The following is a 27,723-nucleotide window of genomic DNA, read 5'->3' on the forward strand; positions in this document are numbered from 1 at the left end:
CGAACTTTGCTTGGGCACACCCTCCTAGAAAAGTTTACAGATTTGGACGCAGATTAGAGTTTACCCCTTCGATAAAAAAAAGGGCGACATAGTCTTTTGTATCGAAATCAATCTATTCAGTACATTTGATCTGCAGGCTAACATGGCGGCAGTCTTTTTAAGTAGCTTTAAGATCTGTATAAACTTTTTAAGGGGGGCGTACCGAAGGGAAGCAAAACTCCTGGCTTGTTCCAAAGTTTTTGCTGTTCCAATTTGTTATACTGTTTGCGGATCAGTGGGCTGTTACTTTGTTACCCATTTCTTGTGAATCATAGGCAATTGCATGGTGAAACATCTCATCTATTCTTTGCCAGCAGCTGTGTAGCTGTTGCCGGGTGGGGACATGTACCACTGCACACGCCATTATCTTTTGAGGCCGTTCATCATGGTTGTCCCATAGAGTGGTACTAGTGGTGCTATGGCCTAAAAGGCTTCCTAACACCATCATTCAGGTAGTATAAAATGCGACGGCTGTGGAGGTTAATGATGGCTTATCATCCCTTGGAATCAGGCTTTCCATTGCCGGCCAGTATCTTCACCATGCAATTGGACAGAGATCAGTTAACAAAGTACCATCTCTGTTACTGATTTGAGTCTTGAGATCAGTTGGATGTTGAGTATGAGGATCCTAACCTTTTCAGTGAGTTTGAGGATGATAATCCCATGGACACCTCTGAGGGAGGAGGTGCTCCAGGGAATCAGGATGATACGGCTAAGAGTGATGATGATAAGGCCAAGGGGCCTTCTGGTCCGTCTGATTCTGGTGACACTACTCCTGTTGGGTCAACTGGTGCGGTCCCGACGAGCACCTTGCAGCTTGGTTCCTTGGGGGCGTTCTCGGCTCCGCCTAGGCTTTGGGGTGACCGAGTTGATACCGTGAGCCCTGTGGTGAGTCCGTGCGTGACGAAGCCTGTTGAGGTGGGAGGTGCCGAGGGGCAGGAGGCCCCTCCCTCTTCTCTTACCTTTCCTCCGGCTACGGCGGAGGTGGCTGCGACGGTGGTTTCGGTTGGAGGTGTTGGGCAGGAGGCCCGGCGCTCTGAGTTGCCGTCACCGTCGGCGCCGAGGGCGAGCTCGGCGTTCCCTCCCTTGAGGCCGGCTGCTTGTGGAGGGGTGGGCGTGCAGGAGGCCGCCGTATCCCCTCTGGCCAGGACGCGTTCGGCCTCGGAGGGCGGGTCAGGTGGAGTGGCCGTATCACCACACTCCCCGGATCGCCCTAGGCTGGTCTCGCCGGTCTCGGCTGTCGGTGGGACTTCCGTGGACAGGCCGCGGGAGTTGGCGTCGTCCTGTGGTGCTGCGCCGGTCGTCCCGGCCGAGGTCACCGCTGTTGGGGGAGGGCAGGAGGCCTTTCCCCTAGCAGAGCTTCGCGCGAGGAGGTCGTCGCCTTTGGTGGGATCCCGGATCCTGTCTCTGAGGGGAGGCGGATCAGCAGGAGGCTGCAGGAGCAGCCGGACGTTGATGACATGCAGTTGAGGTGTGCTATGAGGGCAGCCAAGCTGCGTGACGTCGAGATCTCCACTGGTATGTCTGTTATTAATTCGAATTCAATTTTGCATTTACCAATGATGAGATTGTTCACAATGCAAACCAACTAGGAGTATCACTTGGTAATAATGATATAGAGATATCTAGGTTTGTTAATGACATTCTTGATTTGGAAGCTGAACGAGCGTTAGAAATGATTCGTCACATAGCTGCCGTTAAGCCTATGAATGAGTCGGAGATTGATGCGCTTGGGGTTAGGGTTCTTGATGGTTTGTGTGCCGATCTTGACCCTGCGGTACCGGAGACGAAGGAGGAGGAAGGGTATGCCTACCCTGAGATCTCTAACCATGTATAGAAGTCTTTGGTGATTGCGGCAGAGCCCGAGTGTGGTGTCCGATCTGATGATCGCATTAAGCCTAAACGAACTTGGAAACGGAAGGTTTATCCGGTTTCGGCTGTGCGTAGAAGTGCTAGGATCTGTACCTCTAAAAAATTTCATGATGAAATATGAGAGGCATTTTCTGGAATAGCAGAGGTCTTAAAGACTTGGCTAAAAGAAGGTTTCTAGCAGATGCTTCTCTTGAACATCATTTGGACTTTATTGCTCTGTCTGAAACTGGAAGAGGCAACTTCACTCCACATTTTCTTAGTACTTTATCTCGGGGGGTAGATTTCGACTGGCATTGCCTCCCCCTTCGAGGAAGATCCGGTGGGATTTTACTTGGGGTTAAGTGTGAAACTTTGGAAGTTCGGAGTGTAGTTTTGGGAGAGTTTGCGGTAAAGTTTCGGGTCAGAACTAAGGCCGATGGATTTGATTGGGCTTTGGTCGCGGTTTACGGAGCCGCGCAACCAGAACTCAAGCCAGATTTCTTGGCCGATCTGGTCCATGTCTGCGGTAATGAGCAGCTCCCTGTTTTAATGGGGGGTGATTTCAACATTATTCGAAGAAGGGAGGAAAAGAATAATGAGAATTTTGATGGCAGATGGTCGTTTATGTTCAATACTATCATTGAAAGCTTGGATCTCAGAGAGATAGATCTCTCGGGTAGGAAATTCACTTGGGCTAACTCGTTACCGGTGCCGACTTTTGAGAAGCTTGACCGGGTTTTAGCTAGTGTCGAATGGAAATAGAAGTTTCCCCTGGTAACAGTGCAGGCGTTGACTCGAGGGATCTCGGATCACACGCCGCTACTAGTTGACTCGGGAGCTCAAACTCATGTGGGTAACAAGAATATTTTCTCATTTGAACTTGCTTGGTTTGAAAGAGAAGGTTTCCTCGAGTTGTTAGCTAGAGAGTGGGCTAAAGACTCAGGAGGAAGGTCACCCATTGAGAGATGGCAATGCAAGATTCGTCATCTTCGAAGGTTCCTTCGTGGATGGGCTAAGCATACGCATGGGATATATAAGGCGGTGAAGGAGCGACTCCTTCTACTTATCCAGACCCTTGAAGTAAAAGCTGAAACTTCTATCTTAGGTACCAGTGAGCTGGAAACTAAGATGGAGGCTGAGTTGCGGCTGAAAGAGCTTCTCCGTGAGGAGGAATTGAAGTGGGCATTGCGCGCTAAGGTTCGCAAAATCGTCCAAGGCGAGGATAATACTCAATTCTTTCACATGATTGCTAATGGGAAGCATCGTAAGAAGAGAATTTTCCAATTAGAACAAGACGAAGGAACGATAGTTGGTCAAGAGAACCTGAAAGTTTACATTACCAACTATTATAAGCAGTTGTTTGGACCTCCGGAAGAGAATTTTGTGTCTTTGGACGAGTCAAGGGTTGAGGATGTTCCTCAACTTGAGACTGTCGAGAATGAGATTCTGACTGCTCCCTTTACGAAGAAAGAGGTGTTTGAGGCCATCGCACAAATGGAAAATAATAAGGCTCCAGGACCGGATGGATTTCCGGCGGAGTTTTATAAAAAGTGTTGGCACTTCATTAAGGGAGACCTGATGCCGATGTTTCATCAGTTTTTTAATGGCCAGCTTCATTTGTTTAAGCTGAATTTTGGAACGATAACTCTTCTTCCTAAGAAGACAGAGGCCGTTCGCATTGAGTAGTTCAGGCCTATATGTCTGCTTAATGTTTGTTTCAAAATATTCACCAAGGTTGGGACGAACAGACTTACGCAGATTGCGCATTCAGTTGTGCAACCGTCCCAGACTGCTTTCATGCCAGATAGAAATATCCTTGAAGGGGTTGTCGTCTTGCATGAAACGCTCCATGAGATTCACTCAAAAAAACTAGATGGCGTTGTTTTTAAAGTGGATTTTGAAAAAGCATACGATAAAGTTAAATGGCCTTTCCTTCAACAGGCTCTGCGTATGAAAGGATTTGACATGGCCTGGAGAAACCAGATTGAATCCTTTACGCAAAAAGGGAGTGTTGGGATTAAAGTGAATGACGATATAGGTCACTATTTCCAGACTCACAAAGGGTTAAGGCAAGGAGATCCCATGTCACCGATCCTATTCAACATAGTGGTTGATATGCTGACTATTTTAATAGGACGGGCTAAGGATGCGGGGCAGGTAGGTGGCCTGGTTCCGCATTTAGTTGATGGCGGTATCTCCATCCTTCAGTATGCTGATGATACTATCATCTTCATGGAGCACGACTTGGCGAAAGCGAGAAACATGAAGCTTCTGTTATGCTTATTTGAACAATTGTCCGGGCTCAAAATTAACTTCCACAAGAGCGAATTGTTCTGTTTTGGAAGAGCTAATGATGACCAGGAGGCGTATAAACAATTGTTCGGATGTGAGTTGGGCACGTTACCGTTCACGTATTTAGGTATACCCATCCATCATCGTAAGCTGACTAGCAAAGAGTGGAAATGCATCGAGGATCGTTTCGAGAAGAAACTGAGCTGTTGGAAAGGGAAGCTCATGTCATATGGAGGGCGATTAATTTTGATTAATTCGGTCCTCACCAGTATGCCTATGTTTCTTCTATCCTTTTTCGAAGTCCCGGTGGGTGTCAGGAAGAGGCTAGACTTCTATCGATCTCGATTCTTTTGGCAGAGTGATGAGCTTAAACGAAAGTATAGGCTTGCTAAATGGGATATAATCTGTAGGCCGAAGGACCAAGGGGGTCTAGGTATTGAAAATCTGGAAGTCAAAAACAGATGTCTCCTTAGCAAGTGGCTGTTTAAACTTTCGTCCGAGACGGAGGCTACTTGGGCTCAGATTTTGCGAAATAAGTATCTTCAGTCTAAAACCTTGGCCCAGGTGACAGTGAGGCCGACTGACTCACCATTTTGGAAAGGATTGATGAGAGTCAAGCCACTCTTTTTCAACAGGACAAGGTTCTTAGTCGGAAATGGAGCTAATACGAGGTTCTGGGAGGATACGTGGCTTGGGGGGACTCCCCTTGCACTTCAATATCCTTCTCTGTACAACGTTGTTCAACGTAGAGAAGCTTACGTTGCAACCGTTCTACAATCCACTCCCCTCAATATTAGTTTTCGGAGGACGCTAGTTGGAAATCGTTGGGAGGCCTGGCTTCATCTTGTAAGACGTTTGATGGATGTCCAGTTGTCTCAGCAGCCAGATCAGTTGTATTGGAAACTAACTAAGAACGGCGTGTTCTCGGTCAAATCCATGTATCTGGACGTCATAAACTCTAGCGTCATTCCTTCCTCGAAGCACGTTTGGAAAGTAAAGGTACCTTTGCGAATCAAAGTGTTTATGTGGTTCGTGCATAAACAAGTTATTTTGACTAAGGATAATCTGGCAAAACGCAATTGGGTGGGTTCTGCTAGATGTAGTTTTTGTGACCATAACGAAACTATCAAACACCTCTTTCTTGATTGTTCGCTCGCTAAGATTCTATGGTGGTCGATTCATATTGCTTTTAATATTAATCCGCCTACGTCCATCAACATGTTATTTGGAACGTGGCTTGATGGGGTTGACTCCGATACAGCGAGGCACATTCGCGTTGGCGTCTGTGCTTTATTATGGGCAGTCTGGAACTGCAGAAATGATTTGGTTTTTAACAGATCAACGAACATTCATTTTTTGCAGGTTATCTTCAGGGCCACAGCGTTGATCCGTATGTGGTCGCTACTCACTCCGACGGAGGCCAGGGAGCGTTTGGTTACTGCGTCTACCCGATGAGAGATGGTAGCTCGAGATATTTTCAACCGGTTTGGATGGCGGTCATGTAATAGGATAGACATGTAGTGCTCCTATTTTTTTGCCAGCCGGTTGTGGCTTTTCTGTTTAGCTCTTATGAGCGTTTTGTTTTTTTTTCATACTTCAAGACTTGAAGACTTGTTGCTGGTTTTTATTAATAATATGAGCCGTATGCATCTTTCTGATGCAGAGGCTGGGGTAAAACCCCTTTTCGAAAAAGAAAAAAAACCTACAGTACGTAGTAGAAAGTGTAGAAACGATGCTCCACTTTGGCCTCCTTTCCTGTCGTTTCCTATTCCTCCTTTCCCCTTGCATATCCGCTGGTTGGTTGGTGTGCATGTGAAGCAGCGGCGGGATCAGGATCGAACCCTTCAGAACACAGGTCCCTGTCCTAGTTTAACCCGGAAGACGAATGAATCAGCGTTGGCATGCACTTGCTTACCTGTGCCAGGTGGCTGTTTTCCAGGACAACTGTGGAGTACACGATTCTGCTTTGATGCTGATCAGGCTGGAAAACCGGTTAACTAACGATAAACCGGTCGAAAACCACCACTACTTGCTGAGCAGCAGAGACAAGATACCCCACATGCACCACTGTAAAGAAAGGCTCATCGAGGTAGCACGTTGACGTCATCATCGTCGCTTCTCCTTGAGAACCATCATCGACTTCCCTTCTCTCTGAGCGAGCGAGGGAGCGACTCCGCCTTCCCGGCAGACGACCACCGACGCAACCCAATCCGTAGAAGAAGTGCGAAGCCACATGGAGATCAATGCCAATCACTCAGCCACCGGCGACAGGGACGACGCAGCTTCGATTTTGGCGGAGAGCTACGAAGGAGACCTATGCAAGGCCGACGCTGCGGAAGATCACTGAACAGACTTCCCCCGAGTGTGCCCTCAGCTCAGAGAATCCATTCAGCCAGCACAACCACTTGTCGCATCTTCTGCTCACATATAACTCTCGGCAGGCAAATGCAAGCAAGCCGACCTAGCTCAGTGGTAGAGCGCGTGGCTTTTAACCACGTGGTCGTGGGTTCGATCCCCACGGTCGGCGTTTAACTACGGTTCTTTTTACCCCCGAACACTTCTCGGCAAATTAGCGTTCGCCTGCACTTGCTTCCCTCTGCCCGGTGGCTGTTTCGGGCAGATACTTCAATATCGTTTATTGAATCTTATTTCATTGCAATTGGTAATCAGGCCGACCTAGCTCAGTGGTAGAGCGCGTGGCTTTTAACCACGTGGCCGTGGGTTCGATCCCCACGGTCGGCGATTTGATTTTGTTTTTACTTTATTTCGATTTGTTTTTTTAACTTTATTTCGATTTGTTCAGGCAGGACAGGACCACTGCCTAGTAGGATTTTTTGTTCATTTGGAATGCTTTGGTGAAAGATCCCCACGGTCGGCGATATTTTTTGACCTTTTCCGACTTGTTTCTTTTTCCCGGTTAGTAGTGGTACCTAGTAGGACTTGGAATCCTTTGGCGTGAAAGGTCCCTTTGTTCCTCCGTGGTCCTGCCCTGCCACTGTGCTGGTGTACGAGTATGCGCTAGCTAGCATTACTACCATCCTAGATCAACCTTTTATCTTTTCGTGCCTCATAAAGTTAGCTTAGTTTACTAGTAACGCAATGCCATGCCGTGTTCCTTTTGTTACGCCACCATTCATCAAGATTTCTTGCACCGCATCTTCGTTATAATATGTGAGGTGGTACGAAAGACCATGTCTGACTGTAATCCCCGAGCTCATGCTGTGCAAATGGTTATCCGTATATATGAGGTGGTACGAAGTGGGATCGATCACCGGACGGACGCATTTGACATTTGCTTTGGGTCCATCACCGCGATTGAAGTCTGTAAAATTTGTCCACCGCGCGCATGCGCTCTGAACCAGTCTGAACCCAGAGGCAGGCGGTGGTGCCCCCTGCTCCGATGCAGCGTCAGAGCCCAGGTGCCGCGCTGTCGCCTCCAGCAGGAGCTCGGGAGGGCCTAGGGCCAGGGCATGCCTGTCTCACCATGAGTTGCTTTTCGCAGGCACAGTAGTTGTTCGTGTAGACGTCGTACCCTTGTCTCGGCTTCCACCGACCCCGCGGTTTGCTTTGCTCGAGCCTTATGCCAACTATCTCAAACGGACGTCCGTTTTGTTCAGATTCTGTCCGTTTGGATAGGGCAATGAGGTCGTGTCCGGGCCTGTCCTGGGATGCGGTGGCTGTGCGCTCAGCGCGCGGACGCATTCTTTGACCTTATCCTGTCCGTCATATATATATATATATATATATATATATATATATATATATATATATATATATATATTTCAACGTTTAAAACAAGTTTGCATGTCTAAATATTAATTGTCTGAAAATAAAAATAGTTTTACAACCCAATCAAAATTGTCTCTAATAAAATAGTTTTACAACCAAATCCAAATTGTCTTGAATGAGCATAAATGAACCAATACATCTATTGGTTGCCAATGTGAGTCCACACGTGCTCAACAAAGTCATTTTGAAGATCCAAATCAGTGTGCCAATCACGCACGATGAAATTGGACAAACTGTTGAAACGTGGTCGGTTCTTGGTGCATGGGCTCAACATTTTCACCTTGAAAATCAAATCCTTGGTCGAAGATCCTGTCATCACGCTCGTTCTCGACGATCATGTTGTGCATGATCACACAAGCAGTCATCACCTCCCAAAACTTCCCTTCATCCCATGTCAGTGCAGGGTTTCGAACGATACCCCATCGGGATTGAAGCACACCAAAAGCACATTCCACATCCTTTATAGCACTCTTTTGCATTTGGGCAAATCTCTTTCTTTTCTCACCTTGGGGGTTCGAGATTGTCTTCATAAAAGTTGACCACTGAGGATATATACCATCAGCTAGGTAGTATCCCTTGTTGTACTGGTGGCCGTTGATCTCAAAGTTCACAGGTGGGGAGTGGCCTTCTGCAAGCCTTGCAAAGACTGGAGAACGCTGCAGCACGTTGATATCATTGTGAGAACCCGCCATGCCGAAGAAAGAATGCCATATCCAAAGATCCTGCGAAGCCACCGCTTATAATATGACAGTGCACGCTTTGACATGCCCCTTGTACTGGCCCTGCTAAGCAAATGGACAGTTCCTCCACTCCCAGTGCATACAATGTATGTTGCCAAGCATGCCTGGAAAGCCTCTAGCTGCGTTAGACGCCAACAATCTCTCTGTATCAGCGGCATTTGGCTGCCTCAAGTACTCAGGGCCAAACACTGCCACCACTCACCCCGGGCATAAAAACCGAAAACCAAAAACCGAACCCGAAGAGACCGAGACCGAACCCGAAAAGACCGAACAAGAAAAGACCGAATAAAAAACGGTCAGCATAAATAAATAAAAGACCGAATTTGTTACGGTCTGTTCGGTCCTGCTGTTTCTAAGACCGAATAGCCCGTAAAGACCGAATAAATAAAAGCCCATACATACGAGTTTAGCAAAGGCCCAACTCATGAGCGAGATACACACACACCTCACCTCAGACCTCACGCCCTAGGCCTCACCTCACGATTGGAACGAGCAGGCAGCATCGGCTTCATTCCCGTTCCCCATTTTCTCTCCCACGACAAACCCTAGCCGCCGGCCACCGGCCGCCGCTGTGACCCGATGCCCCATCCCCTGTGAGCCCGTGACGACTGATGACCACCGCACCGAGGCGCCGCTCACCCTGACCGATGAATCCTAGCGCCCATAGCTGCGCCCAGGACCGGTGAGGCGGTGAGCCGGTGACGACCACGACCAGCGTCCAGGCCGTCAACCGCCGTGCCCCCGTGCGTCGCGCCACGCCGCCAACTCCGACCCTCCTGCGTCGCTCCTCAACCACGACGCCGACCCCGACCAGGCGACCACCATCTAGGTTGCAGTTCATCACCACCTCGTCCTCTTCCACGCTGGTCGCCGGCTCGCCGCCTACTGTCCTTGTTCCATGCTCCACCTCGCAGCTGAAGGTGAGCAAGCTATCTCATATCTCTATGTGCATCAAACTCATTTGTGGTGTTCATGTTCTGTGATGTCTAGATTTTGTTTAGATGTTCATGTCCTGTGATGTACAAATTCTGTGATGTTTATGTTCTACGATGTCCAGATTTTGTGATGTCCATATTCTGCGATGTCCAGGTTTTGTGTTGTACAAACTCATTTATGAGTTGTTTGTGGTAGATGTCCAGATTTTGCTCATGTCAATGTTGCTGCCTGCTTGCAGGTGTTTGCTTGTATGTGCTGCTGTTGAAATAATTGTCTTTTTGTTGGTTTGTATGTTGAAATAACGAGTAGCTTTCTCTTTTTTTGTAGATGCTATCTATAGCAGAATCTGAAAGTCATGATAAGGAGTTGAATGGGAAAGATGATGAAGATATGATTCTAGAGGCAGAGGCGGATGCAGAAGCAACTGCTGCTGCAGAAGCAGGGGACGAATCAGTCTATCACCATAGCAGATCTCTAACTCCGCACATAGCATTTGTCACTTTTAGTCTATCACCATAGCTAGCAAATTATGAAATTTGATTGAATACTTGACTTGTTGCAGAGTTGATTGAAGAATTTGGTGACAAGGTGAAGGGAAAGCGTAAGGGTGTTGTTGCTTCTTCCATGGCCAAGTCAAACAAGTGTCCAAGTCGACCAACAAAGTGACGTCCATGTCTACTCATGGTTGAACTAAAATCATGTGGAACGTATGCTGTTTTAGTTTCATCTTGTACTTGTGATTTGTGACTTGAGAATTGAGAACTGAGAGTGAGACTGTGAGACCTTAATGTTTGTTGTTTGCCGCTGAATTGAAATCATGTACTGGACTTGGTTTGCTTCATGTCAAGTGCTATGTTGTCAAGTACGAAGAGGTGATGTGTTTGCTGCTTGTCAATTCCATGGGCTGATGTTACTTGATCTTCTTACTTTTTGCTGTCAAATATAAACACGTGTTGTCTCTGTACAAACACATTTGTATACACATATACCTCTGTACTCTATGTAGTTTGCATACAACTGTTACTGGAAGTAATATAAATCTAAGTTCTAGCAATTAATTTGGTCTGTTTGGTCGGGACCGAAGACCGAATAGTAAAGACCGAAGACCGAATAGTAAAGAACTGAAAAGACCGAAATTATTTCGGTCTTTAATTATGGAAGACCGAACTTTTGAAAGACCGGACCGAACAAACCGAAAAGACCGAACGCCCGGGAAAATGTGGACTGAGGGAGTCCTGGACTAAGGGGTCCTCGGGCGTCCGGCCTGTTAACCATGGGCCGGACTGATGGGCTGTGAAGATACGAAGGCCGAAGACTGCACCCCGTGTCCGGATGAGACTCTCCTTGGCGTGGAAGGCAAGCTTGGCGACCGAATATGTAGATTCCTTTCTTTGTAACCGACCTTGTGTAACCCTAGATCCTCCCGGTTTCTATATAAACCAGAGAGCTTAGTCCGGATGGAGATAAACTCATTACCATAGTCATACATGCTAGACTTCTAGGGTTTAGCCATTATGATCTCGTGGTAGATCAAATCTTGTAATACTCATATTCATCAAGATCAATCAAGCAGGAAGTAGGGTATTACCTCCATAGAGAGGGCCCGAACCTGGGTAAACATTGTGTCCCCTGTCTCCTGTTACCATCGAGCTTAGACGCACAGTTCGGGACCCCCTACCCGATATCCGCCGGTTTTCACACCAACATTGGTGCTTTCATTGAGAGTTTCACTGTGTCGTCCTCAAAAGGTTCGATGGCCCCTTCAATCGTCAACAATGACGCTGTCCAAGGAGAAACCTTCCTGCCCGGACAGATCTTCGTGTTCGGCGGCTTCGCGCTGCGGGCCAACTCGTTTGGCCACCTGGAGCAGATCGATAGCTACGCCCCTGGCCATCAGGTCAGGTTTGGGAGCTTGAACTACGTCGCGGACATCCGTGGAGATTTGACCTTCGCTGGATTCGAGACCGCGACAGCCGCTCCTGGTCACCTTGATGAACATGACCTAAATCTATCGTCAGACCGCATCCAGGAGATAGCTCCTGTAACTGCTCTGGCCCTAGATCCGGAGCACACAGCGCCATCCAAGGACGGGAGGCTCAACGCCACCACGGAGGCCACAGATTCCACGGCGTTGGAGCCGAACATAGACCTAAAGTCACACGACGTCTTTGTCACCGGAACTCCGGACTCGTCTCTGGTCATAAATTCCGAGCCATGTGCATCCGCGGACGCCGAACTTGATCGCTTATCGATCTTTGAGTTTAGCGCCGCAGACATCTTCCAGCATTCGCCCTTGGGCGATGTGCTAAATTCGTTAAGAAATATGTCCTTGGCGGGGGATTCACAGCCGAATTATGTCTGGTTCGAGCTGGAGGCTGATGATGGGGGAGAATTTCGCTTCCCACCCACCACCCACTTCATAGCCACTGTCGAAGACTTAACCGACACGCTTGACTATGACTCCAAAGACATCGACGGTATGGACGACGATGCCGGAGACGAGGAGGCCCAAAACCCGCCGTTCACTGGACGATGGACGGCCACTTCCTCATATGACGTATACATGGTAGATACGCCGAAAAATAATAGCGGCGATGACAAGGAAAACCCAGCAAAGGAGGACCCTCCTAAACACAACCAAAGCGCCGGCGTCAGCGGCGCCGCTCTAAATCCCGCCGCAGCAGGGACAGCAACACCGGCACAGGAGACGACAACACTCCGGATGGTGCCGAAGACACAGAAGAACCCGATGAACAAACTGCCAAACAAGACAATCGGGAATCAGGGCATGTCAGCCCTGACGAACAGGCCATAGAAGAAGACTCGGAGGACGGTAGTTACCGTCCGCCCTCCGAGGAGGAGGTGAGCCTCGGCAATGAAGACTTCATCGTGCCCGAGGAGCCTCTGGAGCAGGAGCGCTTTAAGCTTCAGCTAATAGCCACTGCGAGGAGCCTGAAAAAGAAGCAGCAGCAGCTTCAAGCTGATCAAGACCTGCTCAATGACAGATGGACCGATGTCCTGGCAGCAGAGGAATACGGCCTTAAACGCCCAGCCAAAAGTTACCCGAAGCGCAAATTGCTACCTCAGTTTGATGATGAGGCGCCAGAACCTGCACCAGCATCACGCAATACGGTTGATCGGCCATCGCGCGGCCGGGATAAAACGGCAACCCGAGCCGAAAAACAGACTGTTCTACCTCGCCGTAAAGGCAGGGATAAGACAGCTCGGGGCTATACATATGACCTTCGTCAAGACTTGGACAGTAGAGCAGGACATACAAGATCGATCTACGGATCGTGAGGACGTGCCTTGACACGCGACGACGGCTACCTATTTGGACGTGACAAACCTAGTCACGCCCGGGCCGATAACCATAGACGGACTCTATCGGAGCTACGTCGCGACGCGGCTCGATATAGAGGCGCCGTGCACCCTCTTTGCTTCACCGATGAAGTAATGGACAATGAATTCCCCGAAGGGTTCAAACCCGTCAATATTGAATCATACGACGGAACAACCGATCCCGCGGTATGGATCGAGGATTTTATTCTCCACATTCACATGGCCCGCGGAGATGACCTCCATGCTATCAAATACCTCCCACTAAAGCTCAAAGGGCTAGCTCTGCACTGGTTAAACAGCCTGCCTGGAAATTCCATCGGCAGCTGGGAGGACTTGCAGGAAGCCTTTCTTGACAACTTCCAAAGAACATATGTCCGGCCACCAGATGCCGATGACTTAAGTCACATAGTCCAACAGCCTGGAGAGTCAGCCAGGAAATTCTGGACTAGATTCCTAACTAAAAAGACTGTCCGGATGCTGAAGCCCTAGCGGCCTTTAAACATAGCATCCGTGATGAATGGCTCGCCCGCCACCTCGGCCAAGAAAAGCCGAAATCTATGGCAGCCCTCACGGCACTCACGACCCGCTTTTGCGCGGGTGAGGATAGTTGGCTGGCTCGTAGCAAAAACACAACCAGCGAGGCAGGCCCCTCTGAGGTCAAGAACAGCAACGGCAAGCTCCGACGCAGCAAACACAAACGCTGAAGTAATGGCGACAACACCGATGACACTCCTGTCAACGCCGGATTCAGCGGCTCCAAGTCCGGTCAGCGAAAAAGGCGTATATAAGGAACAATCAAGGACCATCCGGCTTGGATCGCATACTCGACCGTCCGTGCCAAATCCATGGCACCCCAGACAAACCAGCCAACCATACCAACAGAGATTGCTGGATGTTTAAGCAAGCCGGCAAGTTAAATGCCGAGACCAAGGAAAAGGGATCGTAGAGCGAGGACGATGACGAGGAACCCCGGTAGACAAACACAGGGGGACAGAAGAAGTTTCCCCCTCAGGTCAAAACGGTGAACATGATATATGCTACACACATCCCCAAAAGGGAGCGCAAGCGCGCACTAATGGACGTTTATGCAATAGAGCCAGTCGCCCCAAAATTCAACCCATGGTCATCGTGCCCGATCACTTTTGATCGTCGGGATCATCTGACCAGTATCCGACATGGCGGATCAGCCGCACTAGTCCTGGACCCAATCATTGATGGATTCCACCTAACACGAGTCCTCATGGACGGTGGCAGCAGCCTCAATCTGCTCTATCAGGATACAGTGCGCAAAATGGGCATTAATCCATCACAGATCAAGCCCACAAGGACTACCTTTAAAGGAAACATACCATGTGTAGAGGCCCGCTGTACAGGCTCAATCACACTAGAGGTAGTCTTCAGATCTCCGGACAACTTCCAAAGCGAGGAATTAATCTTCGATATCGTCCCCTTTCGCAGCGGCTATCACGCACTACTTGGACGAACTGCATTTGCTCGATTCAATGCGGTACCTCACTATGCTTATCTTAAGCTCAAGATGCCCGGTCCACGCGGCGTTATAACGGTCAACGGAAACACGGAACGCTCCCTCCAAACAGAGGAGCACACCGCCACCCTGTTGGAAATATGCCCTAGAGGCAATAATAAAATGGTTATTATTATATTTGCTTGTTCATGATAATTGTCTATTATTCATGGTATAATTGTGTTATCCGGAAATCGTAATACATGTGTGAATACATAGACCACAACATGTCCCTAGTGAGCCTCTAGTTGACTAGCTCGTTGATCAACAGATAGTCATGGTTTCCTGACTATGGACATTGGATGTCATTGATAACGGGATCACATCATTAGGAGAATGATTTGATGGACAAGACCCAATCCTAAGCATAGCACAAGATCGTGTAGTTCGTTTGCTAGAGCTTTTCCAAATGTCAAGTATCATTTCCTTAGACCATGAGATTGTGCAACTCCCGGATACCATAGGAGTGCTTTGGGTGTGCCAAACGTCACAACGTAACTGGGTGGCTATAAAGGTGCACTACGGGTATCTCCGAAAGTGTCTGTTGGGTTGGCACGAATCGAGACTGGGATTTGTCACTCCGTATGACGGAGAGGTATCTCTGGGCCCACTCGGTAATGCATCATCATAATGAGCTCAATGTGACCAAGTGTTTGGTCACGGGATCATGCATTACGGTACGAGTAAAGTGACTTGCCGGTAACGAGATTGAACAAGGTATTGGGATACCGACGATCGAATCTCGGGCAAGTAACGTACCGATTGACAAAGGGAATTGTATACGGGATTGATTGAATCCTCGACATCGTGGTTCATCCGATGAGATCATCGTGGAACATGTGGGAGCCAACATGGGTATCCAGATCCCGCTGTTGGTTATTGACCGGAGAGTCGTCTCGGTCATGTCTGCATGTCTCCCGAACCCGTAGGGTCTACACACTTAAGGTTCGGTGACGCTAGAGTTGTAGAGATATTAGTATGCGGTTAACCGAAAGTTGTTCGGAGTCCCGGATGAGATCCCGGACGTCACGAGGAGTTCCGGAATGGTCCGGAGGTAAAGATTTATATATGGGAAGTCCTATTTTGGCCACCGGAAAATGTTCGGGATTTTTCGGTATTGTACCGGGAAGGTTCTAGAAGGTTCCGAAGTGGGGCCCACCTGCATGGGGGGACCCACATGAACGTGGGTAGTGGGGGCAAGGCCCCACACCCCTGGTCAAGGCGCACCAAGATCCCACCTTAGAAGGAATAAGATCATATCCCGAAGGGATAAGATCAAGATCCCTAAAAAAGGGGGATAACAATCGGTGGGGAAGGGAAATGATGGGATTTCTTTCCCCCACCTTTGCCAACGCCCCAATGGACTTGGAGGGCAAGAAACCAGCCCCCTCCACCCCTATATATAGTGGGGAGGCGCATGGGAGCAGCACCCCAAGCCCCTGGCGCCTCCCTCTCCCTCCCGTGACACCTCTCCCTCTCGCTGAGCTTGGCGAAGCCCTGCCGAGATCCCCGCTGCTTCCACCACCACGCCGTCGTGCTGCTGGATCTCCATCAACCTCTCCCTCCCCTTGCTGGATCAAGAAGGAGGAGACGTCTTCCCCAACCGTACGTGTGTTGAACGCGGAGGTGCCGTCCGTTCGGCGCTCGGTCATCGGTGATTTGGATCACGACGAGTACGACTCCATCAACCCCGTTCACTTGAACGCTTCCGCTCGCGATCTACAAGGGTATGTAGATGCACTCTTTTCCCTCTCGTTGCTAGAAGACTCCATAGATTGTTCTTGGTGATGCGTAGAATTTTTTTAATTTCTGCAACGATCTCCAACAGTGGCATCATGAGCTAGGTCTATGCGTAGTTTCTATGCACGAGTAGAACACAAAGCAGTTGTGGGCATCGATATTGTCAATTTACTTGCCGTTACTAGTCTTATCTTGATTCGGCGGCATCGTGGGATGAAGCGGCCCGGACCGACCTTACACGTACGCTTACGTGAGACAGGTTCCACCGACTGACATGCACTAGTTGCATAAGGTGGCTAGCGGGTGTCTGTCTCTCCCACTTTAGTCGGATCGGATTCGATGAAAAGGGTCCTTATGAAGGGTAAATAGAAATTGGCATATCACGTTGTGGTTTTACGTAGGTAAGAAACGTTCTTGCTAGAAACCTATAGAAGCCACGTAAAAACATGCAACAACAATTAGAGGACGTCTAACTTGTTTTTGCAGCATATGCCTTGTGATGTGATATGGCCAAAAGGATGTGATGAATGAAATATATGTGATGTATGAGATTGATCATGTTCTTGTAATAGGAATCACGACTTGCATGTCGATGAGTATGACAACCGGCAGGAGCCATAGGAGTTGTCTTTATTTTTGTATGACCTGCGTGTCATTGAATAACGCCATGTAAATTACTTTACTTTATTGCTAAACACGTTAGCCATAGAAGTAGAAGTAATCGTTGGCGTGACAACTTCATGAAGACACGATGATGGAGATCATGGTGTCATGCCGGTGACGAAGATGATCATGGCGCCCCGAAGATGGAGATCAAAGGAGCAATATGATACTGGCCATATCATGTCACTATTTGATTGCATGTGATGTTTATCATATTTTGCTTCTTATTTGCTTAGTACGACGGTAGTAAGTAAGATGATCCCTTATAATAATTTCAAGAAAGTGTTCCCCCTAACTGTGCGCCGTTGCGAAAGTCCGTTGTTTCGAAGCACCACGTGATGATCGGGTGTGATAGATTCTAACGTTCACATACAACGGGTGTAAGACAGATTTACACATGCAAAACACTTAGGTTGACTTGACGAGCCTAGCATGTACAGACATGGCCTCGGAACACAAGAGACCGAAAGGTCGAACATGAGTCGTATAGAAGATACGATCAACATGAAGATGTTCACCGATGTTGACTAGTCCGTCTCACGTGATGATCGGACACGGCCTAGTTGACTCGGATCATGTTTCACTTAGATGACTAGAGGGATGTCTATCTGAGTGGGAGTTCATTGAATAATTTGATTAGATGAACTTAATTATCATGAACTTAGTCTAAAATCTTTACAATATGTCTTGTAGATCAAATGGCCCACGCTAATGTTGCCCTCAACTTCAACGCGTTCCTAGAGAAAACCAAACTGAAAGATGATGGCAGCAACTATACGGACTGGGTCCGGAACCTGAGGATCATCCTCATTGCTGCCAAGAAAGATTATGTCCTAGAAGCACCGCTAGGTGACGCACCCATCCCAGAGAACCAAGACGTTATGAACGCTTGGCAGCAGCGTGCTGATGATTACTCCCTCGTTCAGTGCGGCATGCTTTACAGCTTAGAACCGGGGCTCCAAAAGCGTTTTGAGCAACACGGAGCATATGAGATGTTCGAAGAGCTGAAAATGGTTTTCCAAGCTCATGCCCGGGTCGAGAGATATGAAGTCTCCGACAAGTTCTTCAGTTGTAAGATGGAGGAAAATAGTTCTGTCAGTGAGCACATACTCAAAATGTCTGGGTTACACAACCGCTTGACTCAGCTGGGAGTTAATCTCCCGGATGACGCGGTCATTGACAGAATCCTTCAGTCGCTTCCACCGAGCTACAAGAGCTTTGTGATGAACTTCAATATGCAGGGGATGGAAAAGACCATTCCTGAGGTATATTCAATGCTGAAATCAGCGGAGGTGGAGATCAAAAAGGAACATCAAGTGTTGATGGTGAATAAAACCACTAAGTTCAAGAAAGGCAAGGGTAAGAAGAACTTCAAGAAGGACGGCAAGGGAGTTGCCGCGCCCGGTAAGCCAGTTGCCGGGAAGAAGCCAAAGAATGGACCCAAGCCTGAGACTGAGTGCTTTTATTGCAAGGGAAGTGGTCACTGGAAGCGGAACTGCCCCAAGTACTTGGCGGACAAGAAGGCCGGCAACACCAAAGGTATATGTGATATACATGTTATTGATGTGTACCTTACCAGCACTCGTAGTAGCTCCTGGGTATTTGATACCGGTGCGGTTGCTCATATTTGTAACTCAAAGCAGGAGCTGCGGAATAAACGGAGACTGGCAAAGGACGAGGTGACGATGCGCGTCGGGAATGGTTCCAAGGTCGATGTGATCGCCGTCGGCACGCTACCTCTACATTTACCTACGGGATTAGTTTTAAACCTCAATAATTGTTATTTAGTGCCAGCTTTGAGCATGAACATTGTATCAGGATCTCGTTTAATTCGAGATGGCTACTCATTTAAATCCGAGAATAATGGTTGTTCTATTTATATGAGAGATATGTTTTATGGTCATGCCCCGCTGGTTAATGGTTTATTCTTAATGAATCTCGAACGTAGTGTTACACATATTCATAGTGTGAATACCAAAAGATGTAAGGTTGATAATGATAGTCCCACATACTTGTGGCACTGCCGTCTTGGTCACATTGGTGTCAAACGCATGAAGAAGCTCCATGCAGATGGACTTTTGGAGTCTCTTGATTACGAATCATTTGACACGTGCGAACCATGCCTCATGGGTAAGATGACCAAGACTCCGTTCTCCGGAACAATGGAGCGAGCAACCAACTTATTGGAAATCATACATACTGATGTGTGCGGTCCAATGAGTGTTGAGGCTCGCGGTGGCTATCGTTATGTTCTCACTCTCACTGATGACTTGAGTAGATATGGGTATGTCTACCTAATGAAACACAAGTCTGAGACCTTTGAAAAGTTCAAGGAATTTCAGAGTGAGGTTGAGAATCAACGTGACAGGAAAATAAAGTTCTTACGATCAGATCGTGGAGGGGAATATTTGAGTCACGAATTTGGCACACACTTAAGGAAATGTGGAATAGTTTCACAACTCACGCCGCCTGGAACACCTCAGCGAAATGGTGTGTCCGAACGTCGTAATCGCACTCTATTGGATATGGTGCGATCTATGATGTCTCTTACCGATCTACCGCTCTCATTTTGGGGCTATGCTTTAGAGACTGCCGCATTCACTTTAAATAGGGCTCCGTCGAAATCCGTTGAGACGACACCGTATGAATTATGGTTTGGGAAGAAACCTAAGCTGTCGTTTCTAAAAGTTTGGGGATGCGATGCTTATGTCAAGAAACTTCAACCTGAAAAGCTCGAACCCAAGTCGGAAAAATGCGTCTTCATAGGATACCCTAAGGAAACCATTGGGTATACCTTCTACCTCAGATCCGAAGGCAAGATCTTTGTTGCCAAGAACGGGTCCTTTCTGGAGAAAGAGTTTCTCTCGAAAGAAGTAAGTGGGAGGAAAGTGGAACTTGATGAAGTACTACCTCTTGAACCGGAAAGTAGCGCAGCTCAGGAAGATGTTCCTGTGGTGCCTGCACCGACTAGAGAGGAAGTTAATGATGATGATGATCAAGGTACTTCGGATCAAGCTCCTACTGAACTTCGTAGGTCCACAAGGACACGTTCCGCGCCAGAGTGGTACGGCAACCCTGTCTTGGAAATCATGTTGTTAGACAACGGTGAACCTTCGAACTATGAAGAAGCAATGGCGGGCCCAGATTCCGACAAATGGCTTGAAGCCATGCAATCCGAGATAGGATCCATGTATGAAAACAAAGTGTGGACTTTGACAGACTTGCCCGATGATCGGCGAGCGATAGAAAACAAATGGATCTTTAAGAAGAAGACAGACGCGGATGGTAATGTTACCATCTATAAAGCTCGACTTGTCGCTAAGGGTTATCGACAAGTTCAAGGGGTTGACTACGATGAGACTTTCTCACCCGTAGCGAAGCTGAAGTCCGTCCGAATCATGTTAGCAATTGCCGCATACTATGATTATGAGATATGGCAAATGGACGTCAAAACGGCATTCCTTAACGGCTTTCTTAAGGAAGAATTGTATATGATGCAGCCGGAAGGTTTTGTCGATCCTAAGAATGCTAACAAGGTATGCAAGCTCCAGCGCTCCATCTATGGGCTGGTGCAAGCATCTCGGAGTTGGAACATTCGATTTGATGAGATGATCAAAGCGTTTGGGTTTACACAGACTTATGGAGAAGCCTGTGTTTACAAGAAAGTGAGTGGGAGCTCTGTAGCATTTCTCATATTATATGTGGATGACATACTGTTGATGGGAAATGATATAGAATTCTTGGGAAGCATAAAGGCCTACTTGAACAAGTGTTTTTCAATGAAGGACCTTGGAGAAGCTGCTTATATATTAGGCATCAAGATCTATAGAGATAGATCAAGACGCCTCATTGGTCTTTCACAAAGTACGTACCTTGACAAGATATTGAAGAAGTTCAATATGGATCAGTCCAAGAAGGGGTTCTTGCCTGTATTGCAAGGTGTGCAATTGAGCACGGCTCAATGCCCGACCACGGCAGAAGATAGAGAAAAGATGAGTGTCGTCCCCTATGCCTCGGCCATAGGGTCTATTATGTATGCCATGCTGTGTACCAGACCTGATGTAAACCTTGCCGTAAGTTTGGTAGGAAGGTACCAAAGTAATCCCGGCATGGAACACTGGACAGCGGTCAAGAATATCCTGAAGTACCTGAAGAGGACTAAGGATATGTTTCTCGTTTATGGAGGTGACGAAGAGCTCGTCGTAAAGGGTTACGTCGATGCTAGTTTCGACACAGATCTGGATGACTCTAAGTCACAAACCGGATACGTGTATATTTTGAATGGTGGGGCAGTAAGCTGGTGCAGTTGCAAGCAAAGCGTTGTGGCGGGATCTACATGTGAAGCGGAATACATGGCGGCCTCAGAGGCAGCACAAGAAGCAATCTGGGTGAAGGAGTTCATTACCGACCTAGGAGTTATTCCCAATGCGTCGGGCCCGATGACTCTCTTCTGTGACAACACTGGAGCTATTGCCCTTGCCAAGGAGCCCAGGTTTCACAGGAAGACCAGGCATATCAAGCGTCGCTTCAACTCCATTCGTGAAAATGTTCAAAATGGAGACATAGATATTTGTAAAGTACATACGGACCTGAATGTAGCAGATCCGTTGACTAAACCTCTCCCTAGAGCAAAACATGATCAACACCAGAACTCTATGGGTGTTCGATTCATCACAATGTAACTAGATTATTGACTCTAGTGCAAGTGGGAGACTGTTGGAAATATGCCCTAGAGGCAATAATAAAATGGTTATTATTATATTTCCTTGTTCATGATAATTGTCTATTGTTCATGCTATAATTGTGTTATCCGGAAATCGTAATACATGTGTGAATACATAGACCACAACATGTCCCTAGTGAGCCTCTAGTTGACTAGCTCGTTGATCAACAGATAGTCATGGTTTCCTGACTATGGACATTGGATGTCATTGATAACGGGATCACATCATTAGGAGAATGATGTGATGGACAAGACCCAATCCTAAGCATAGCACAAGATCGTGTAGTTCGTTTGCTAGAGCTTTTCCAAATGTCAAGTATCATTTCCTTAGACCATGAGATTGTGCAACTCCCGGATACCATAGGAGTGCTTTGGGTGTGCCAAACGTCACAACGTAACTGGGTGGCTATAAAGGTGCACTACGGGTATCTCCGAAAGTGTCTGTTGGGTTGGCACGAATCGAGACTGGGATTTGTCACTCCGTATGACGGAGAGGTATCTCTGGGCCCACTCGGTAATGCATCATCATAATGAGCTCAATGTGACCAAGTGTTTGGTCACGGGATCATGCATTACGGTACGAGTAAAGTGACTTGCCGGTAACGAGATTGAACAAGGTATTGGGATACCGACGATCGAATCTCGGGCAAGTAACGTACCGATTGACAAAGGGAATTGTATACGGGATTGATTGAATCCTCGACATCGTGGTTCATCCGATGAGATCATCGTGGAACATGTGGGAGCCAACATGGGTATCCAGATCCCGCTGTTGGTTATTGACCGGAGAGTCGTCTCGGTCATGTCTGCATGTCTCCCGAACCCGTAGGGTCTACACACTTAAGGTTCGGTGACGCTAGAGTTGTAGAGATATTAGTATGCGGTTAACCGAAAGTTGTTCGGAGTCCCGGATGAGATCCCGGACGTCACGAGGAGTTCCGGAATGGTCCGGAGGTAAAGATTTATATATGGGAAGTCCTATTTTGGCCACCGGAAAATGTTCGGGATTTTTCGGTATTGTACCGGGAAGGTTCTAGAAGGTTCCGAAGTGGGGCCCACCTGCATGGGGGGACCCACATGAACGTGGGTAGTGGGGGCAAGGCCCCACACCCCTGGTCAAGGCGCACCAAGATCCCACCTTAGAAGGAATAAGATCATATCCCGAAGGGATAAGATCAAGATCCCTAAAAAAGGGGGATAACAATCGGTGGGGAAGGGAAATGATGGGATTTCTTTCCCCCACCTTTGCCAACGCCCCAATGGACTTGGAGGGCAAGAAACCAGCCCCCTCCACCCCTATATATAGTGGGGAGGCGCATGGGAGCAGCACCCCAAGCCCCTGGCGCCTCCCTCTCCCTCCCGTGACACCTCTCCCTCTCGCTGAGCTTGGCGAAGCCCTGCCGAGATCCCCGCTGCTTCCACCACCATGCCGTCGTGCTGCTGGATCTCCATCAACCTCTCCCTCCCCTTGCTGGATCAAGAAGGAGGAGACGTCTTCCCCAACCGTACGTGTGTTGAACGCGGAGGTGCCGTCCGTTCGGCGCTCGGTCATCGGTGATTTGGATCACGACGAGTACGACTCCATCAACCCCGTTCACTTGAACGCCTCCGCTCGCGATCTACAAGGGTATGTAGATGCACTCTTTTCCCTCTCGTTGCTAGAAGACTCCATAGATTGTTCTTGGTGATGCGTAGATTTTTTTTTAATTTCTGCAACGATCTCCAACACACCCTAGCAGCAGAAGTACAGAGCGGCCTTTTCAAGCAGAACCGTAATCCGGCTGCCGAGCCCCTGGACACCATTAAAAGAGTCCAGACTATGCTGCAACAGGGCATCTCGGCTCGTCAAGAGCTCGATTTGCAATTCGGCCTCCGTCCCAACCCCGATCAAGTAGTGGCATTCGTACCACGCATACATAATTACACACTCAAAATTCCATGGGCATCGACGGAGGCACAACTAGTTTGTGATCCATAGTTCGGCTCGACTGATCCCGGACACACGTATACTTCCAACATTTCATTTTTCCTTTTTCATATTTTCTTACATAAGCCTTCTTCGACAGCCGGATTACTGGCCCTGTCAAAGGATGAAATACACCAAGGAAGCAAGGAGCTTTGACGTACAAGGGAGGCCCCATGTGGCCTCTGCTGACGATCTCTATACCTGTTTCACATACCCGCACGCAGATCGCTCTTGGTCATGGCATATTAAATAGCTTTACTCACTTATTGCATTACTTGCACAAGTACGCCTCGACATATTAATCAAATCACAAGGGAAATTTATTGGCAGCGTCAGCTTATTACCTTTTTTTCCCTGCCTTTGTATTTATTACTCACCGCACTCGTACACCCTGGTACGTATTACTTCGCCACAGGCTTCATGACGCCCCGCAATACGGCAAGAAAGTCCGAACATTTTTACAGCATGGTTCGGCACCCCGAACTTATAGCATTATATGCATCGGCTCCGAATCATGTCTTTGGTCAATAGTTGGGTTGCCCGGCTCCTGTGTCTAGGGTAGTAAAGGGAGAACTACTGCGATTGTGCCCCGGTTCTTCCAGACGAGCACCTCAGTAGAGAAAGCCGAAAATTGACTGTCATGATGCGGCGAGAGCTGGTCAGCTGTTCGAGAGGTTTCAAATCCTTAGAGATTTTTTCCGCTTTATGCGAGGAATCGGTTTCTATCCGATCAGGCGTGTATAGCGCCCCTGGTTCGGCCTTCCGAATACCAGGGGCTTCGCCGAAATTCTCATTGTCAAACTCCTATGGCTAAGTGAGGGCGATAAAAGCCGTATAGTCTGATTGCCTTGTTCGTTGCGCTAAACACCTCCTTTAAGGACCAGAAGGTTGAGTAAAGAGTATTTAGATTTATCCCGAACACCCCGTAGTCTCTACATGGGGGCAGAAGCCGACGACTGGTTAACCCTTAGATTTCATAAACGGCCGCACAGGAGGTAAAATTTTAAGAGTCACAAGCATTATATTACATAACGACCTTGTTTCATATTACATGACATGATAACATGAATGTTTTTATGGGAATATAACATCCTTCGCACATTGCTCCGCCACAAGGCGGGATCCCTCCAGGACACTATCAAAATATAGCTCAGGTCGACGGTGCTCCTTGCCCTCAGGCGGTCCCTCGGTCATTAGCTTCTTGGAATCCATCTTCGCCCAGTGCATCTTGGCGCGGGCAAAGGCCATCCGTGCACCTTCAATGCAGACCGACCGCTTCATGACTTCAAGCCGTGGGCAGGCACTCACAAGCCGCTTCACAAGTCCAAAGTAGCTGCTGAGCATAGGCTCGGCAGGCCATAGCTGAACTATTAGGTCCTTCATGGCTAGCTCGGTCGCCTTGTGCAGCTCGACCAGCTGTTTCAGCTGGTCGCTGAAGGTGTGACACCCCCGATTTGACCGTACACTAATCATGCACGCAAATGTGTACGATCAAGATCAGGGACTCACGGGAAGATATCACAACACAACTCTAAAACATAAATAAGTCATACAAGCATCATAATACAAGCCAGGGGCCTCGAGGGCTCGAATACAAGTGCTCGATCACAGACGAGTCAGCGGAAGCAACAATATCTGAGTACAGACATAAGTTAAACAAGTTTGCCTTAAGAAGGCTAGCACAAAAGTAGCAACGATCGAAAAGGCAAGGCCTCCTGCCTGGGACCTCCTAACTACTCCTCGAAGCCGAACTCCATGTAGCATCATCCTCGGGATCTCTAGCTCCTGGACTCCAGCCTCTGGTTGCGACAATCCGGTATAGAAAAAGGGAAAAGAGGGAGAAAAGCAACCGTGAGTACTCATCCAAAGTACTCGCAAGCAAGGAGCTACACTACATATGCATGGGTATATGTGTAAAGGGCCATATCAGTGGACTGAACTGCAGAATGCCAGAATAAAAGGGGGATAGCTAGTCCTTTCGAAGACTACGCTTCTAGCAGCCTCCATCTTGCAGCATGTAGAAGAGAGTAGATTGAAGTCCTCCAAGTAGCATCGTATAGCATAATCCTACCCGGCAATCCCCTCCTCGTCGCCCTGTTAGAGAGCGACCACCGGGTTATATCTGGCACTTGGAAGGGTGTGTTTTATTAAGTATCCAGTTCTAGTTGTCATAAGGTCAAGGTACAACTCCGGGTCGTCCTTTTACCGAGGGACACGGCTATTCGAATAGATAAACTTCCCTGCAGGGGTGCACCACATAACCCAACACGCTCGATCCCATTTGGCCGGACACACTTTTCTGGGTCATGCCCGACCTCGTAAGATCAACGCGTCGCAGCCCTACGTAAGCACAACAGAGCGGTCAGCACGCCGGTCTAATCCTAAGCGCGCAGGGGTCTGGGCCCACCGCCCTATGCACACCTGCACGTTGCGAACGCGGCCGCGAGCAGACCTAGCAACCCACACGATCACGGCGGTTACGTGAAAGCGGTCCAACACGGCGCGCGCCACTCAGTCGCTGACGTCACGAAGGCTTCGGCTGATACCACGACGCCGGGATACCCATAACTACTCCCGCGTAGATGGTTAGTGCGTATAGACCAAATGGCCAGACTCAGATCAAATACCAAGATCTCATTAAGCGTGTTAAGTATCCGCGAACGCCGACCAGGGCCAGGCCCACCTCTCTCCTAGGTGGTCTCAACCTGCCCTGTCGCTCCGCCACCAAGTAACAGTCGGGGGCCGTCAGGAACCCAGGCCCACCTCTACCGGGGTGGAGCCACCTGTCCTTTCAGCCCCCTCACCAGCATCACTTGCGGGTACTCAACGAGCCGACCCGACTTTAGTCACCACATGTGTCATGTATATAGTATATAAGTATATACCCGTGATCACCGCCCAGGTGATCACGGCCCGATAGTATAGCACAGCAGACGGACAAGAATGTAGGGCCACTGATGGAAAACTAGCATCCTATACTAAGCAGGTAGGATTGCAGGTAAAGGTAACAACAGTAGTAGCAAGGATAGGCTATGCATCAGGATAGGATATCGGAAAACAGTAACATGCTACACTACTCTAATGCAAGCAGTATAGAGAAGAATAGGCGATATCTGGTGATCAGGGGGGCTTGCCTGGTTGCTCTGGCAAGTAGGAGGGGTCGTCAACTCCGTAGTCGAACTGGGCAGCAGCAGCGTCGGTCTCGTAGTCTACCGGAGAGAAGAGGGGGGAAGAAACAGTAAATACAATGCAAACATAAGCATGACGATGCGTGACATGAAAATGAGCAGTGCTAGGTGTGTCCTAACGCGACAGTAGGTGGTACCGGCGAAGGGGGGGAACAGCCGGGAAAGTATTCCCGATGTTTTGCGTTTTCGGACAGACGGACCGGAGGGGGAAAGTTGCGAGTTCGATATGTTAGGGAGGTGTGGTGGACGAACGGACTGCGTATCCGGATTCGTCTCGTCGTTCTGAGCAACTTTCATGTAGAAAACATTTTCATCCGAGTTACGGTTTAAAAGATATGAATTTTCAAAGATTATTTGAATTTCATGAATTATTTAATTAGCAGAAAAGGAATATGACGCCAGCATGACGTATGAGTGACGTCAGCAGTCAACAGTCCGGTTGACTGGTCAAAACTGACACAGGGGACCCACCTGTCATAGACAGTGGGTTAAACAGAGTTCAAACTAATCTAAATTTAGTTAGTAAAACTACTGGGCCCACCTGTCAGTGACTGATCAGGTTTTAACTAATTAAGTTTATTTTTAAAAACGTTTGACTAACCTAATTAGGTGGTGGGGCCTATATGTCAGTGGCTGGGGAATAGTACCCCGCGTTGACCGTGGTCAACGCAGTCAAACAGAGGCGCGGGGGCCCACTGTCAGCGGCACTGAGCGGGCCCCACGCCACGCCAGGTCAGGGCCGGCGCCGGAGGAGCTCCGGCGACCAAAACATAGGCGGCCCCTCGCCGGAGTTGGCGGGAATCGCGCTACAAGTGACCATTTGGCCCGGGGTTTGGCCCTACGGGACGCGCACGTCGCGCCGCGTCAGATGTGGGCAGTGGCAGGAGCGGAGACGGCCGGAATCGGGCGGGGCGTCGACGGGCGGCGGC

At 48.5% G+C, this 27,723-nt stretch overlaps 2 non-coding genes across 2 annotated transcripts; both read left to right on the forward strand.

Annotated features, from left to right (window-relative positions):
- Positions 1 to 6,637: 6,637 nt before the first annotated feature.
- Positions 6,638 to 6,709, forward strand: TRNAK-UUU (transfer RNA lysine (anticodon UUU)). The gene has a single exon. It is a non-coding gene; the product is annotated as a tRNA-Lys (tRNA).
- Positions 6,710 to 6,852: 143 nt separating this feature from the next.
- Positions 6,853 to 6,924, forward strand: TRNAK-UUU (transfer RNA lysine (anticodon UUU)). Its single transcript has one exon. It is a non-coding gene; the product is annotated as a tRNA-Lys (tRNA).
- Positions 6,925 to 27,723: the final 20,799 nt, after the last annotated feature.

This window comes from Triticum aestivum, chromosome 3D (assembly GCF_018294505.1).
Source record: "Triticum aestivum cultivar Chinese Spring chromosome 3D, IWGSC CS RefSeq v2.1, whole genome shotgun sequence".
Lineage (NCBI taxonomy): Eukaryota > Viridiplantae > Streptophyta > Magnoliopsida > Poales > Poaceae > Triticum > Triticum aestivum.